Here is an 18,669-nt window from a genome sequence, read left to right as displayed (position 1 = left end):
CCATACCCACAGCCTGGTAATGGTTCTGAAATTGCCCTAGAGATGGACCCAACAGATTAATACAGTGGTCACCTACCCCAAATTTCCCTTAATGTGCTTTGAATTGCACCTGAGAACTCACTTCTGGGTCTCTCCATCTTGGAATGAGGGACCCCCACATGCTTGTCTTCTGTAGAATACAGTGCTCCTCACTTTTGCATACTGTGTCTAGGGTACTATTCTTGGGTGAACAACGGACCCTTACTGCAGAAATTTGTATCACACAGAGGTTAATGGATATGAATCACACATCACTCAGTAGGTCACACTACCTCAGTGGGACTTGAGTGACTTATCCCTGTGATGTGAGGAATCTGACTGCATTCAGATATCATGAGATTAAGTCAGAAAACAGTGCATTTCACAGTACCGGCAAATATCAAGAGCCTCAAATTTATGGCTACCTCCTGAATGCTGGGGTTCTGGGAGTGAGCCACCACACTCAGCCATGGGTTTCTTTTATGCTGTTGAGTTCTTGCCTTCACAGCTCCATGGGAAATTTCTTCAAGAGGCTCCATTAAGATGGAGAGAGCCCTGGGTGACATCTGACTCATTGGATCTATTGTAATGAGATACCATTCACCATGAGGACCAGAGTAAGGGGGATCATTCCTTTATAAAGTCTCTATCAGATGTCTGCAAATACACTTTTGAAGAGACATCATGTAACTCTTTGAATGACCATTTTTGTCTAGTAAAGCTTGTAAATTATTTCCTTGTTAATTCATTAAGTAGCTTCTTTGTTCATTTGATCAAAAAATTTAAATATGAGTCTTGATCTTATCCAGCTTTGAAGTCTCAGCTCTGAACAATACTGAATCCACCTTCTGAGTATTGCCTTCTATTTTATTTTCTTTTACTTTTTAACAATGCAGGGACGGAGCATTAAATTATTCAGTTCTGACCTTCTGTTAACTTTTTGAAATCTGATTATCATCCAAGAAAGCACTCTAATGTTCTAGTATCTGGACAAATTGGTCAGCATGCCTTCTGTGTCTGTCCTCATTTATATATCCCTTCAAATAGTGAATCAAGGGCTGGCAGGATGGTCCAGTGGGGAGAGGTTCTTGCTGTGAATGTTTGATGAACTGCATTTGATCTCTGGGACCTGCATAAAAGTAGATGGAGAGACCTAATTCCGAAATGCTGTCTGCTGATTTCCACATGCACATTGTTTCTCTCTTCTTTTCTTGCTTTTCTTTTGGGAATTTCTGTTTATTCTTAAATATTTTTAAGTGCCTTTCTGCTTTTGTTTGTTTGTTTGTTTGTTTGTTTTTGTTTTGAGACACAGTCTCCCTGTGTAGGCCAAGCTGACCTCACACTTGCAGCAGGCTTTTGACCTCTTGCATGCACAGCCATGCCATCCCAGTCGTAAATCTGAAGAGTGCATCCTTGTCTAAAGAGCCCACCTGTGTCTCCAGGGGTGGCGCATCACCTTCACAGTTCTGTTATGATTATAACTGTCATTGTCTTACTGCCTTGTGTTGAATAGATTCACTTTAGGTCCTTCTCTTCCACTGAGATTGAGGTACTGGGAGGGTGGAGCACCAACCGGGTCTTGATTCTTTAGGATCAGCATAGGACAAAGCCTAGGTTTGTTACAGGATGCACTCACGATGAATGTATGCATTTGAGATGAATGTGCCCTTTTGCTTTCAGTTTGCGTACATGAATTGTGATCATAAAAACATAGAGCCTATAGTCTGATTCTGAGAATTTATGAATATTTCCCTGTGGAACAGGAGAAATCTCTCCTCAGGTAGAGGAAGAAACCTACTGTGGGTGGTCTAAGGAAAGACTTTTAGTAAGAAAAGAGAAACCCAAAAGACAAGAGACTGGAGTGATGGGACCTTAAACTAAGGAACACCCGGATCCATCAAAAGTTGAAGAGACAAGGCATGGGTTACAGGGTTTTAGACGAGACTCTGGCCCTCATAAGACCTTCTGAATTCCTGGCCTCTAGAGCTACAAAACCCAAAAGTTTATTATCTTAAGACATCCAGTTTGTGGCAATTTGTTTCAGCATCTAAAGGAAGCCATGCTAATCTCTTGTGGTAACATTTCTGAAGTTAAGTCCCTGTCAAAACTGAAGAGTTCTTTGGATGGAATGGCATAAGGGAGGTTAGACATACAAGATTTTTCCTGAACAGCTTTTCTGATCCTGTACAAGACAAAGGTGCATTGTGATTCCCAGATCTCTAGAATTTCTCAGCATCCTTGACCACAGGATGGGCCTTTCTCTTCCCGTGAAATAAATGTATGTCACCATGTGTCTATAGGTGTTAATGTTCAGTAGGACAGAACTCTAGAGTCTGTGAGACTTAGGGCCCATTACAATCCAACAAAGTAGGGGTGCTCGGGAAGGTACCGACGGCATTGTTCCTGCACTGTGCACACAGGAAACCAGCCCAAGGAGAATGGAATGCCTTTGCAAATAGCTAATGTTTGCTTGGCCCGGCTTGTCCGGTTGAGCTTTGCAAAATCTTCATCAGGTTTTGTTTTCCTGGTTTCTGTGGAGCCAGTTCATGTCTCAAGGCAAGTTGGGGCTGGGCTGGCTGGAAACCACTGAGAAATTAGGTGAGTTTACTTGGTCTCCAGGTGCATGTGAAGGAATGGCCAGTTTAAGCTATGCTGTGGGATTTAATGCTTGTCTGGGGTACCCTTTCCCCTCACAGTTATTAGTTTTTCTTCCTCAGTATCCTGGATCCCCTTTCTTCCAAATGTCAGTAACAGCTCAATAGCTCAGGATGTAGCTCGATTTAGTTGTCTATGAAAGAATTAGTCATTGTATTTCTTTTGGCAAACCCATTAGCATGTAACCTTGAAGCAAAATGAAGGGGAGTCAGGAAGCCCAAGGATTTGACTTTATAATAGAACAAACACGGCCCCCAGCAATTAAGTTCTGGGATGGAGTAGTGGCTTGAGATTTGAAGAAGTAAATAGGTCTATGTGACTTGATTTATTAACCTTTTCAAGTTATAGACGCTATTCAGAAAAACAACTCAAGCTCGTGAAGACAGTTCTGTGAGGAGAAAACCATTTTCAGCCGTTATGCTCTTTTAGCCGACTAAGACTAAAGATGGCAGGGGGAAAAAAAAGCAGAAAATACTAGAAATATTGTTTTACCAGGATCTCCTTAGCTTGCCCTAATAAAGTCTCATTCATTTATTTGTTATTTAATGTGCACATGCATTCATGTGTGTGTGTGAGTGTGTGTATGTACATGCATATGAATGTTTGCTCACACATGTGTGCACAGATGGTGGCCCGCGTGTTCACTTAATTGTTTTTTGGAGATAGAGTCTCTCACTGAACCCAGAACTCATACATTTGGCTAGACTGGCTAGTTAGCAATCCCTAGGGATCCCAGTGTCTTCATCTCCCAGACCTAGGGTTACAGGCGCCTGCCACACCACCACATTCAAATTTTTGAAAGATTTATGTATTAATTGGAGGCTGGGAACTGAACTAGGGTCCTCAAGCTTCCGGGGGAATCTCTTTACTGGCAGGGTCACGTCCCTAGTTCCTGCTTTCCCTAATGAAAAATCAAATTATTTTGTAGCCACTCCCACTTGAAAGATTTCAAGACTGCATGTCTTAAATGACAGCTACTCTCAGGCATCTCAATGGTCTTTCATTCTGTTTTTCTCTCATGGCCTGTCAGGTCACCTGCAGTCACCTTGTCTTCTCAATACTTCCTGACCTGACTTGGTTCCTATGTATTTGCATTTATTGCCCAAGAAACTTAGTGGAAATGACATTTTTTTTTCAAATTTGTATGTACCAATTTTTTATCTTTCAATGAACCACAGATATGTAGCCTTTGTTTAGAATGACATCTTGTTGCTCAGCGTTGAGGATTCCAATAGAACCTTAGCCTTGGGAGACATCACTCTACCTTTGTCTGATGTCTCACATTCATCTTTGTGGCCTCTAACCTTAAGGTTTCTGCAGACAAAACCTAAGCATTCGAATCCATATTACCTACCCCTCCTCCCAACTTTTCTCTCATAGTCTAATATACAAATGTTGATACAAATATTAAGACTAACTTGTTATAGGTCAGAGATATTTCTTTTCCTGGAAGCTTGAGTTAACCCCCTGTCATGAATATGAGTTTGTATGCAAACATGTCTGTGAGGGGGTAATGTGCATGAATGATGGGACATAAACCATATGATATCTGCTTTCTCATGAACCTGCCAGATACTTTGTGTCACGTGAACTTGGGGTTCAGTTTACACAAAGGAGAAGAGAGGTCAGGAAGTGAGGAAACTTGGAGTTTGTGCATGAATTAAAGGCCATCTCTCTTTGCAGAGAGACGGGGTGAATTTCTACTTTATTGTCTTGGAATGTGAACCCCAAAGGTCTCCATCACTGGGCTTGATGCTATTGTTTAAATCATACACTGAAAGCTTAACCTCTTATGATGTTGAGGGCATCATTGGGAGACAAGCAGCTTACATGGTCAACATCTTTGGGAATAGGAATTAGGCATTTAGAGGACAGGTGCAAAGGAACCTGTTTGCTCCTCCACTGTGAGAGGATACACCAAGAAATGACAGTGACATCCACGCATACGAAGCAGATTCTCACCGTAGGCTCCTTCTGTGGCCCCTTAAGTTTGGCCTTCAGAAATGTGAAAAATACATGTTTCTTTTCTCTTCTTCTTTTTTCTCTTCTTTTTAAAAATCTTTACATTCCTTCATTGGAGCAAGATTCCTCCAATATACAGTGATGTATTTACTAACAGTCATGTGCAGAAATTTTACACTATCCATCTAGACAGATTTTGGTTACACTCTGCCTATTGATGGAGTATTCTATTTATAAAATCTTATACATCAGAAAGCTTTGAATTTTCCCAGGTTGTCCATTAATCATCTCTGAAAAAAAGTGGCATTTTACTTTAGTTATATTTTACAGCCTTAAAAAACTTACGCATCAGGTAGCGTCCCAAACATTATTCTTTGCACAGTGGCGCTGAGCGGACAGCTCTCCATCCACCCAGTTCAGAGTCACAGCTGAGAGTTTCCGCTACATACCTTGGACAGAAACTACTGACCTCTGCACTGACTGCTTCCCCTGACAGCCCACCTTCTGGGCCAGTTCACACTGCCAATGAAGACACACTGCACACCGGCAGCTGTCCTTCGTAGATGGCGACAGGTCAGCGACTGTGGGAGCAGGTGCTGCCGTGAGACCCAGGTAACTAAAGGTCCATTTTTTTTTAAAGGCCATACTGAGTCAAAAATTAAGGGTCCAAGTCCACGGCAGCAAGCTGTGTCCACACTCAGTTACGGAGATGGTAAGACATGCTTCAAATCCCTTTAACTCAACCTGCACAGCCCCGAGGTCATCCTGCAAAGTGCGTATCAAAAAAAATACGAAGTTAGGGAGATAAAGTTTGACATCATGTCATTACGAAGAACAAACTTGGAAGGTCTGTTGAGCATCTGTTCTGACAGAAAAGCATCAGGTCCTTGTGTACACATTGATTTTATTGTTATGAAGTAACTTGTACACATCAACATCAGGAGAGAATTTTATTTTAAAAGTGCCACCTTAAACTACAAGGGTGTCTGTTAAACATCACAATTAAACATGCCAAAGGAGAAGCCATGTAGTCAGATGCCCACCTACCCCCAACACCTCAAACCCACCCTTGCACACTGTCTATACCCTCCCTTTTTTCTTTCTTTTTTTCTTTTTATTAAACAAGAGAACGTAGACAGATACATATTGGTAAGTGCTAACTGTATTCACATAGAGACACAGTGTAATCTCTGAGCCCAATATACAGAGAGAAGAAAAAAGCTAGAATTCTATGCCCTACTACGCAGGGGCCTAGCACCCCCAGCCTCCAGCGGAGCTTAGGGAACTGGAGGGCTTTTCTTTTTTCCTCAGAGCACAGTAGTGGTGTTGAATCCACAAGTTTTTGAGACAAGAAAGGATAACAATGAATTTAGAATAGAAATGTGGAGATTCTTTTCCTGTTATATTTTCCTCAAGATATTTTCCCCCACGTTAGTTGAGAACCATGGTGTTGAGACCTCAAAAACAGGGCCACTGAGCACTGAGGGACAGGGAGCAAAGGACTGAAACTTGCTCCTCCCAGGGACCGGAGAGAATTTAAAAATAAAAATAAATTACAAAAGAAGGTTGGTCCATCAATCTTCTGTGCTAGTCATCCTCACCTTCCTCCTCTTCTCCTTCCTCCCCTTCATCCTCCTCATCATCTTCACCTTCCTCCTCATCTCCTTCTTCATCAATATCCAACCCTTCCTCTTCATCATCATCATCATCATCATCATCATCATCATCTTCATCTTCATCATCATAATCTTCTGCCTCTCCTCCATCATCTATATCGGGAACCAAATAGCACTGCAAGGGATTTGGCCAAATATCATCTTTGATGACCTCTCCTAACTCATCAGCACCTTGCATCAGAATGGTCAGTAAACCAGGTAAAAGAGCTTTCTGCCTCTTCCTGCTGGCCTTATTCTGCTTTTGACTTGAATGTTTTGTCAAATCCCTTCCTGATTTCCATTTGATTTCAGTGGACTTTGAGGACAGGTTACCACTCTCATTCAGATGAAATTCTTTGGAAAGAACTTTATTTTCAAAGTAAAGATTTTCATCAAAATAAAAATCTATTCTGTCACCTGATTTAATGTCTTCAAATTCTGCCACTTCACCTCTGGTCAAATAATGTAGGGCCTCCTCGTCTTCCTCCCCAAGCAGTGCAGACACTTGTGGATAGTTGACAAATGTTGTTACCCCCAAAATTTGGGATTTTGGTGATCAATTCTGACCTCTTCTGAAAAAGTGGTTGGCAGAGTTTGTAATATTTTTGTTCTAGTTTCAAAATTTCTTCACTGGCTTGTTCATTAAGTCTGTCTGTTTCTATTTGTACTTCATCAGTATGTTCAATTGCTTCTTGCAGTTGTTTTTATCCCTTCTGCAGGCCCGGAGAGGCTGACTTGTCCTCCAGCTTCGGGGCAGCAGCCTATCTGGGTTTCATGGGCAAGATTGTAGATTGCTGCTTTGGGGCCGTGGCACTAGGGAGGTAGCTAGGAGACAGAGGACAGAGCCCAGATGTTCATAGCAGGAAGGAACTCACAAGAACTTACATGTGATTTTTTTCAAGCTAGTCAGTCTATATCATATAACAGCAGAAAGGGATAAAAATGCTAAAAGTACCATGCTACTTTGATCCAGGAGTCTCTGTGTTCTGAAGTTCCTGCCCAAGAAGAAACTTGAATTGCTTCTCGATATCTTATCTAAGGTTAAATGGAAACAGCATGAAAAATTCTTCTATGCTGTTGTGACTTGAGCGTTTACTCTTTTTCTCTTAAGTATGGAGAATCAGGTATATAGATCAACCATAGTGTACTTGTATGAAGTTCTAGGTTTGAGATCAAGCACCACAAACTTCCCAACAGAAAAGGAAATAAAGAAATGATCTTCTCTAGAGATTCACTGGTTCAAAATGTCCTAATATGAAACTCAGGAGATGCAGAAGAAAGTGAAGTTTAGGCGAAGCACTGGCCCCCAAGTGGCACAAAGTGTGATGAACATCCTTGTGTTCGAAGCCACACTCTGCCATCTGGCTATTTGTTCTTAGGAAGCCAAGGGAAACTCTGAATAAGGCAACTCTTCTACACTCCCAGTGAGAGTATAAAAAACTAAAAATAGATTTACTATGTATACATCTAGCAACCAGGATCACTATAGCTTTAGGTATATATCCAAATTAAATGGAATTATTACACTGAAAAGATACCTTATCCTCATATGCACTGTATTAATGATAGTCAAGACATGAAATCAACTAAAGTACCCTTCAGCAGATGGATAAAGAAAATGTAGTCTATCTGCCTAATAGCCTCATTTTCAGTGGTTAAAAGGATGGAAACTTGTTATTCGTGTCAACATGCATGGACATAGAGGATACCGTCTTATATGAAGTAAATCAGGCATGGGAAAACACATTTGTGGAAGCTGCAAAAGTTGATCCAACAGGAAGTTCACTAACACACTGATCTTTAGAGACTATAAAGGCAGAGGAGGATGGGAAATAGAGGAAGACCAGAAAGAAGGTGCCAAAAATACAAAGGGAGGAATTACTCTTAGAGCACTTTAGGGTAAACGTGCCTGACAACGATTCACTGAACGTTTAAGTGTGATTTAAAGACTCAGCTTCCAGCACAGAGACATTATAAGTGTTTGAGAAGCTGGAATGCTACTACCTTGATTTGATCATTATTACTAAATGGAGTTATACTATACCTTATAAATGTTTACAAGCACTGGGTGTCATTGATGATGAAAAACATTTGGTTGTATTCCTTCAAAAATATATAACTTCATACTGATTAATTTAATTCTTATCAAACTGAAAGCATTAAGGAAATAAGAGCCAAAAATCAAAACTGTCTCCAAGCTTCTCCATTTCTCACAGGCAGGGTTAGCACCTGCAGCTTCCTTTCTTAACAGTTGGTAAGTAAGTTTTATGCTAAAATGGTCACACACGTGGCCCAGGGCGTTAGTACTCATCCAGTGATGGACTCTGTTTATAATTTTCAAGAATGCTGGAAACTTTTGACTGGAGTCAAGAAAGCAAAGGGTCAGTGTCTAAGAACATGCGCCACTCTTACTGGAATGGGGTTCAATTCCCAGCATCCATGCCATGGTTGAGAGCTATTGCTTCTAACTTTATCCAGTTCCAGAAAGTATGGTGCTCCCTTCAGTCCTCTGTGGGGACCAGAAACACACATGGCGCACATATACATATGTACATAAAACCCAGAACATTGAAAAATTTAAAAATTAAAAAGGAGATTAAAAAGGAAGGATAATGCTTTTTTTTCTTAGACATATATTATATATGTGAATTCTTATCACATTTTCATGGAAATATTTGATCTGTGAGTTCTGGAGGCTGAGGGAAGGAAAGGACCTAACAAGAGATACCAGGAGACTCTCAAATCATAATATGTTAAAAGTATAAAACTTGCAATCAAACAAAGAATAAGAGCTTTAAAGTTTCCTTAATCCATAGGTGACCCTTTAAGATAACTTATTCTCTTGGTAAGATAATTCAAATATGTTCTGCTTAATTAACTGTATGAGGGCTGCTGAGGGCCCTTGTCCTTATTCTTGCCTGGGGCATACAGCTCTTTGGGGCCATAAAGTTGGTTTGTTATCTGATTTCTCACTTTCCTGAAATACACTGAGAAAACATGGTAGGTGTTTGCTGCCCTGAGTTTAGCATTTGATAAATGTCCGTTGAATTCAATTGGTTACCTAAGGACTTAGGGCCAGGGAGACGGCAAAATATTTATGAGAACTTTTCTTCTGTTAAAAAGCCTAAGAAATATAGGCTCATTGAGCTGTTAGTTTTTGCAGCAAAGATGGATGTGTGTGAGTCCACCCATAGCTGAGGATAGTCTAGGCCTTTGCAAAGCAACTGGCCATATTAGGAGAGAAACTGGTGGCTGAGAATAGACAGGCTAATCCTTTAACAAAGGTGATGCAGGAGACTCTAATACCCTAAGAGAAGGCTTTTTTTTTTTTTTTTAAAGGAAGATGAAGCCAATTACAAGCTTTTTATAATGTGGGGGTGAGGGTCCAATGAAATGTTTAGTTTAAATTGGCTGTAGTTTAAGCAGTCCCTAACCCCCCTGCTTTTAAAAGAAAGAAGCATACTCAAGAAACAACCCTGCAGAAAGGATTAAGAGTAAGAAGGTTCCATACCTTCTACAGCTAAGGATTGGGGCAAAGGAAATTGTGGTTTCTGAGGATGTCCTAAGGCACAAACCTTTGACTCATCAAATAAAGATTCAATTGTGCTCACAAAGGTCGAGTTTCCTTACACAAGAGGGAGTGGCATATCTGTAATTACTGCCAACTACATGAGCTGAAAAATAAACTCAGGGACTCCTCGTTAGAATATACAACTAGCTTCTACACCTCCAGTGATCCCAGATTTCAGGGGCTAGGTGCTGGGGAGGAGTTGAAGAAATCTGTCTTCTAGAAAGTTCTGGGCTAAAAGAGATCACATAAAACACCAGTGTGTAAGCAGAATAAACTTGTCTCACTTCTGCATATTTTTACTTTTCAGATTTGCCATTAATTTTGTTTGCAATGATTCCCATTTTTCTTTCCCTCTCCATAACTTCCATGTAAACTTGTGAGTTCTACAGAGAGCTATGCGGTCAGTATTAAAAGTGAGATGACATTTCTGGCTGCTAAGGCCTTCTTCCTCTGTTTTATTACAAGTTTTTGTTAATGATGAGAGTTACCTTCTTAAACAATGTCCCCAGTCTTGAGAGCTGTCAACAAACCAGACGGATGGTTTACAATTAAATAAATGCTAGAGATTTAAATGCTGTTTGCTTATCACATTTGAGTTTGCTGGATAATGGATCCACACAGGAACAGTATGAGTATAGTAATTTTTAATATTATATAACAATAATATCTTTCAGAATATCATAGAACAATATATCTTTCAGAAAACTAAGAAATTTGTGTTAGAATTTGGGTAGAAATAAATATAAATACAGTATATTATTGCAATCATTTAACATAATTATTTGTTCTTTTTCCAAAGTACTAGAAGCATATAATGGTTTGGAAAGGCTACATTTCAAACTATAGTTGATTAAGACATTGTTTATATATTTGTTACTCCCCGATAGATGTGGTTTCTTGAGATGTCTGAGTGTGTGCCTGCGTGTGTGTATGCTTGTGTGTATAGGACAGGGCAGTTTTCAATGTTCTTTTTTCAAGTGCTGGCTTCCTTAATTTTTTGAGACAAGTTCTCTCATTGGCCTGGAAGTCACCAGGCTAAGCGGTCTGGTCATCAAGCCTGAAAGATCTATCTGTATCTGTCTCCATAGCACTGGGGTTACCACACTCGACTTTGTTAGGTAGGTACTGAGAATTGAATTTAGGTCTTTCTGCCTGTAAGGCAAGTATTTTACAATTAAGTTATCTCCACAATCTTTTGAATTGAACTTTAGTTTTTTGAGACAAAGTCTTTCTCAGTGTAACCCGGACTGGCCTGAAACTCACCATATAACCCACACTCACCTGGATTCACGACAGTCCCTGTGCTATAGCATCCTGAATGCTGGGATTGGAATACTACTCCTGACTACAAATAAATGTTTTCCAAGTAGTTACTTTTTCTAAATCTCTCAAGATAAGTTGTTTCTAACATAGCATTTGGTGCATAGTAAATAGATTTGGAAAGCTACATGTGGAAGTCTGAATGTAGTGCTTTTTGTGGAGAAAGCACTATTTTAAATTCCAAGACATGTGTGGGGCAGGTACAGTGTGTATGTGTGTGTGTGTGTGTGTGTGTGTGTGTGTGTGTGAGAGAGAGAGAGAGAGAGAGAGAGAGAGAGCATGCTATTTATGAGTTAAATATCTTAAATATCCCATCTGTATGGGACAAACTTGCTCAGTTTCCTTATTTGTTTAGGTGAATAGTCAGCCTACTGTATATAGGTCAGTGTGTTTGATCTTTGATTTAAAAACATAAGGAAAAATTGCAACAGTGTTAGACATGTCTAGGCTTTTTTCGGTTTGTCACCATTTCCTGAGAAATACTGCTTAACAACTATTTACACAGAATGTAGAGTCTTTGCTGTTTGCAAAACCTAGAGATGATTTAAGATCTGGAGACAATGGGGGCCACATGCAGCTTTTGTGCAAAGACTATGTCATTGTATATAAAGAACCTGCACAATCACAATTTGTTACTCATTGGGTCCCTAAGGATCCTGAGGAATGACTGTAGTCTCTAAAGAGGCCATTAGGTGCCTCTGAAAATCCTATCTGGGCCCATCAAAAAAAAAATCCCAAAACAAAAAAACCAAAAACCACAAATTAACAAACACACAAAAAAACCTCTGGATGTCATTGTAACCACATATGCAAGTAAAAAATGATCATGGCTACTTCCTCTGGCTAGTACCTGTGAAAAGCTTCAAGCTTCAGGCAACTATAGAATCTAGTCAGTTTGTATCTATAAATTGTTCCAGGGATATGAGAAGCTCAATATGATGGAGAAATTATGAATAATGTTTCAGGAAATTATAGCCAGGCAAGATGCTGTACACTTTCCCCCTTTTAACAGTGCAGTTTCCTCAGTGTTAAGTGCCTAACAACTGTCCCATTCACTCCTCCACAACACACCTCTCTCTTTTGATGTATCAGTGCTTTGATATGTTTGGGGATATAAGAGTAGATATGAAGTTGCCTTCTAAGGATTTGATTTCAAGACAGCTTTTCTGAATGGCTAGTATAAATTAGGGGCAGACAGAAATCCCTTAGAGAATCAGATATTAATAGATGCTTTCTCTCTCTCTCTCTCTCTCTCTCTCTCTCTCTCTCTCTCTCTCTCTCTCTCTCTCTCTCTCTGTGTGTGTGTGTGTGTGAGAGAGAGAGACTTAGAGAGAGGAGCAGAGGCCAGGGCTTGTAGCTAAGAGGGAATGAATGCTCCAGTCCAGTGTTGATGCAGATGGTTGCTAGGCAGTGTGTTTGATATAAGGTTTTTCTTTTCTTCTTCCTAAAATATTATTTGGCTCAGAGTTAATTTTTGATTGGAGGATTAAACAGGAGATTTGGTATAGAGAAGAATGAGCTATCCATAAGCAAGGTTTCTGATCCCAAATCCCCTCAAAAAAAATCTAAAAAGGCAATATAGGAAAAATAAACATCAGAAAGTTATTTGTGCTATTTCTAGCTAGTCTTAGTTTTGAAAAATTGGGGGGAAATTTTCTCTGCAAATCAGTAAGGAGTCAAATAAAGATGGAAGTATAAGCAAAATAAGAATGAGAAAATCGCACTGGAGGACATATTAGCCAGTATGAGATGAAGTCAAGTCCTTGCAGAAATGTAGATGTAAGCTGTCTTGTATTGAGATAGTATTTTATTTCCAGTAGATGGCTTGTGTGTGTGTGTGTGTGTGTGTGTAGACATGTATGAATGTGTTTGTTTGTCTTTTGTAATATGAAGAATGTAAGAATGGAGATCAACAGGGGCTTGTAGTCTAATGGTCACCATTTGATTTGGCCCAATCACTACAATGAACAATTTAAAAGTAGTGTGCAGGGCAAGATACTCCTTTCCTAGGTGTACTGAAAAGATATCCTTCCGCCGTTTGTGGTTTGTATAAGGTTATGCAGATAGGTGTAAGGATATACACTGCAGTTTTGTTTTCAACAGTGAAAAGGCTAGGAAGGTGTGTCTTGTTTGTTGCTAGTTTGAAGACCCCCCCCCCCCCAGTCATGATGTTTTGGTCCAACAGAAGGACATTGATTAGTGCCACCACTCTGGTTCCCCCTCCATAGCAGGGGTGTGACCTAAGGAAAACCTGCTGAGCTTCTTTCTTTCCCTTGGAGGTGTACCACCACACAGAAGGGGGAACAGTGCCGGGACCCTCTCCTGCAGCTTTATTGGTGACCGTGTCACCCTGCTGGTGTGGGGAGAGCTGCCAAAAGTGACCTTAGCTTCGCTGACGTTCTAAGGTGCAGCATTAGGAAGCTCATTTGCCCACGGAGACGAGATAGACTGCCCAGCTCAGCTTTTCCTTTCTCTAGTAAGCGAGCCAGCACGCATGCTATTTATTGGTTCCCTTGACCTTCAACATTGGGAAACAAGCAGGAAACAGAACCTTGGAAGGTAAAGAACACAAGCAATAGAGGTGCTGTTAGTTTAGGTCCAAGTGGATATCCCTAAATTTATGCCCAGGGCATCCTGTGCTAGTGTCTGACTGGGGCATTTGACTTAGTAAAGTCCTTCAATGTACAGTGCCTTTGCCTGCCCGCCCGTATGAACCGGTTTTAGAAAGGCTGGGTTGTGCGAGTGCTACCTTGGCCCTGCCTTGATGGATCAGGAGCCACTGGGATGATGCTACAACTACCAGAGAGGAGGATGTGGTCAATTGCTGTACCCCTTAAACCAAATCTTCTAGCCATCGCTCTTTAAAATAAAAAGATTTTTGATGCCTTCCCACTGTTGCCTAAAGAGAGTTGCACTCACAGAGCACTATTCCAAATGGAAAGGAGAAGAAAATTGTCTGTGTTTGTCACGTCAGAATCTCTCAAATGAGAAATAGCTTTTTGGTACAGACTAGGCTGAGCCCCCTCAACGCAGTGTTCACATGAGCAGGTGGCAGCTCTGAGAAGCTGGAGCTCCTGGGCCTTGGATTGCTCCAGCAACTTCGTGAAGCTGCCTCACCAGTTTCTACTCTGGCTTCATTGGGTATGATTCAAAGAGAATAAGCCCTTACCTTTGTATTTTCTTAGAGATAATGATAATTTTTAATAGATGTCTTCCACATGCAGTATTATGGTATTTCTTTGAATGATAGCTGAAGATACATGCTCTAATTACTCGGTAATACATTCATGCTCATTTTATCTAGATGTTTGTTCTTGTTGAGTTAATGTGATTTAGAACAAATGAGACACAAACCTCCGAGTGTGTCTGTGAGAGTGTTTCCAGAGAGCATTCTTTGGAGAAGGCAAGACCTGTTCTCAGACAGACCCTAGGAAAAGCAGTGCCCCTTGCCTCTTTTCTTTGCTGTTCTGACTCTATCAATTCAGCTGCTATCAAACCTTCCAGCGTCAACTTAATATCAGCGACTGGCCGGGCAGCTTTTGGGGCTCTAGCACTGGATTGGAATCGCCGAACCATTTATCTTTGTGGACTGAGCAGCTAGCTACTGGATTCTCTGATGCTCCAGCATGTAGGAGGCCATTGTTGTTTTCTATAAGATAAAGTAATAAAAAACACCCTTCATATAACATGCACATATACATGCACACTCACACACATGTGCACACACACATATGAAGCACATACATGAACTCTCTCCCTTTAATTCTGATCAAGAGAACTCCATTTCATATTGTATTCAATGCTCCCTAGGAGTCCTCATAGAAACTTTGCTATAATGACTGAAATCAGAAGAAACCACAAAGTTTACTAGAATCTGCTGGGTATTTATTTAAGAGCTTTCCAAATTGTTGTTCTTTATACTGACCCAGACTTCTAGTCAGTATAGTAATAACAATAACCCCATGCTTAGAGCATTCTAATGGCTTTTATATATAAGGTAAATGCATTTCAACATGGTGTTCATCTTTATGTACAGACACATGGGTTCAATCCTTCCTGTCTTATAGCTGTATACAGTGACTGACCAATACTAAAGGCCGTACAGATGTGCCTCATGCATTTCCATGCTGAAAAGTTCACAGGAAGAGGGAACACATGATGAGAAAGGCCAAAGCTAGACATTTTCCAAAATAGGGAGAGTGACTTTGTTTGAAAACCTGGGCAAAACAAGACCCATTTAATATATAGCTATTTATCCTGCATGGGCTACAACAATGTCTTCTCAGCTTCACTTGTGAAAGCCAGCTTTCTAGCTGTGCATTCTGTGGCAGTCCTGAGGCTGTGTGCCAGCTCCCATGTGGCAGGCCTCCTGGTATACAACTTGGCTGGACATTTTGATGCCTGTGCCATTGACGGTCCATGAAGTGGAAGGAGCATCTGTGAGAGGGAACAGGATACCTTGAGCCCACCCGGGAGCAGGTGGCAATGGGCCTGGCCCAGGAGAGCATTATTATTTAACATAAAAGGTGTATGGAGGTGAATGAAAAGAGAGGCTTATGTCAAACTGAACTGAGAGATTTATTGTGTGTCCCTCCCTAAACCTTCTGCTTATGTTTCCTTGTATTCCTGTCCTCTGCCTGTGTCATTTATGCTCCTGCTGTAGCCAGGGCAATGCTGTGTTTTATGCATGGATAATGCTCTATGTCTGGGAATTCAGTTCAGGACTTTTAATCAGCGTGAGGGCGTCAAGATCCAGCAGTTATCCTGCGGAGTTCCAGCTCATCCCCTGCCTGCTCATGGCGAGGCTCCACAAATCAAATGCTTTCAGTTCTTCAAAACTGCTGTGGTCTCTTTTTGTTCGTCTTCCTTGGCAACCACACACCATTTGGGTTGGAACATTCTTCACTTAGCGAGCTCCTACTTTTCCTGTAAGACTACTTATCATGGGTCCACCCCGAGGACTCTGACAAGATTTTGGACTCTCAGTTTGCATTTGTGAAGCTGTGAATAAAGTCTGAAAACATTATGTATTAATCCTAACATGCAAAGTATATACATCATATATATCACAAGGGCTTACTTGTTTGTCTTCACTGGACAGAAGTTAACACTTCAAGGACAGAGAATTTCTTGCATCTATAATGCTTACCATGCACGAGTTGCTTAATAAATAGGGAAACTATATAGTTTATCATTCAAATTAGAATGTTCCCATTCATTCTATTGTTAAAACAGGTGCTAACTGGGCCAAGTAGATCACTGATGTTCTCCCTCTAGTTTGGACTGCTAAGCATATTGGAATGTGCTCTCCTTCCTCCCACCCTCTTTCCTTCCTTTATATTGGAGAGTAAACCATGGCCTTGTGTGTACTATATAGGTGTTCTACCACTGGATTATAAATCAACCATTTTAAAATTTTGAGATGGAACATGTTAATTACCCAGGTCGGTTTTGTACTATCTGGTAACCCAGAATCACAAGCTCAACTTGTAATCCTCCTGCCTCAGCCTCTGGAGTAACTAGCACTACAGGTATGCACTATGGGCTTTGCTTTCCTGGTGATGCCAACATACAGTATATTTCAAGGCATGCTGGAAATGCTTCATGTTGAGATGTGCTTAAGTCCATTCTACTAACAGTTAGCTGGCACCGGTACTTCATGTAGTCATTCGCCATTGCTCTATGGCAGGGACTTGGTAGTGGCTGTTAGTTCTAAAAGGAAAAGAGTATTTTCAAGTAAGTATACAAGAAGCTACATGCATGGAACGGGTTGCACCAACTCTAGTAACCTTCAGAGTTATTCATAAAGCTGGTTGTAGTAACACATATGTAATTCTAACACTCAGGTGGCTGACATGTCTTGAACTTGAGACTAAGTTAGGCTGCATGGCAAGACTCTGTGTCAAAAATTAGCAACCAACCAAACTCAAGTTAATGGTAAATACATCATTGTCTCAAACTTTTGCGCATGTTGTTCTTTCTTGAGGATATGGTTACCGTGGAAACGGTGTTTGGGAGCTCTGAACAAGGAAGAATGAAGTCTAGGATATCTTTGAGTGGGAAGTCAGAAATACCAGAAATCCTTCCTTCATTCATGAACAGTTCTTGGCTAATGACTCAGTTCATTTGGTTCAAGAGAATGTTTCTAAGTTCTCCAGTTCTGTGTTGTTTTTGAATTCTCACCTCAAGAAAGAATTTTTTCTCTTGTGTGGGAGTCCTCTGCCTCCAGGATTGTTTCAAGTTACAGTTAAGAATCATTCTGTGATGAAAAGAAAATGCTTAGCTGAGCTGCAGAGATCTTTGTTTAAGCCCTAAACTCTAAACAATTCCTTCTAAATATACACATCGCCTGTTAGTTCTTCCAAGTTTTCAGAGAAACTATTACATTTCACAAAAACTTATGAACTTGCTGATACACATCTATTTTCAGATACATAGAGTCAGGCATTAGTGGCAGCATTCAGTAATAGCCAAGGTATGTAGGCCTTTAGTGGCCAGGTTCTTGAGATGATTGGGTGTGTAGATAAAGGGACTGAGAACTTAGAATAGCATGCTAAGATTCTATTCACTTATTCAACAATAACTCTGTTGGAGATGTGTCAGAGCACAAGTATAAGGCAGAATATACACAAACCATCTTCTTTGTAGAGAGTCACAAGATTGTCAGAAACTAAGAGAAATCTTCATTAGAATTCTTTAACCAGGCTGTTTTCAAGTTCTCACTCTTTGTTTCCACACTAGTTAAAACTTGTCCTTTCACCAAGAACCAAATTCTAAATTCTGTCAAAGGAATTTGATCTAATTATCTTACCCGGCATCTTCCCAACCAAAGAAAATTAAATTGAAGAAGCTATGTACCAGAAAAAGATCTGGATCTGACACAAAAGGTTCCTGAGAACCTTGAGTAATTAATTTCCTTCTCCTTGTCCTGGCCTTATTATCCTCAGTGATACCTGTAAGTTAAGGACCAGAAAAGCAGAGTGCATTGGGATTCTTCAGGTTCCAGGCTCGAATGTTGAATGGTGAACGCACCCTTTGACCACTAGTCGTCCTTCTTGTGCAGAAGATGAGAAAGCTTCCTCTGGTGCTACAAAGCAGATGGAAGTGCTTTCAGTGGGCTGGTCCCCAGAAGAGAAAACAGGCCCCTTCCCTATGCTCACCTTCACTTGCTTAGTATCTTCATATTTTCCAGAGAGTTCCTTAAACATAGATCCGCCGTATAAAGAGGATGACGTTTTAAAATAAGCTAACTTCTCCGTACTGTGGTTAGCCATTAAGTCCTTCCTTGGTAGGGAGTGTTCATTAAACTCTAGGTGAAGGGGTTTGAGGCCCAGGAGGTAGTGATGAAATGAACGTAAGTGAATTTATGGATGCTTTTTGTTTGTTTTTTTGCTTTTTTTTTTTTTTTTTTTGAGTGAGGTCTTTAGAAAATGATGTACTTGTTTGGAAACACGTACTCATCCTTCTGGGTGCAAGAACAGGAGAGAA

At 40.5% G+C, this 18,669-nt stretch overlaps 1 pseudogene; it reads right to left on the bottom strand.

The window, feature by feature from the left end:
• Positions 1–6,222: 6,222 nt before the first annotated feature.
• LOC127670523 (protein SET-like) lies at positions 6,223–18,455 on the bottom strand (annotated as a pseudogene).
• Positions 18,456–18,669: the final 214 nt, after the last annotated feature.

Source organism: Apodemus sylvaticus, chromosome 20, assembly GCF_947179515.1.
Source record: "Apodemus sylvaticus chromosome 20, mApoSyl1.1, whole genome shotgun sequence".
Classification (NCBI taxonomy): domain Eukaryota; kingdom Metazoa; phylum Chordata; class Mammalia; order Rodentia; family Muridae; genus Apodemus; species Apodemus sylvaticus.
The sequence above is the reverse complement of the archived record's forward strand: the minus strand, read 5'-3'. Positions and strand labels throughout refer to the sequence as shown.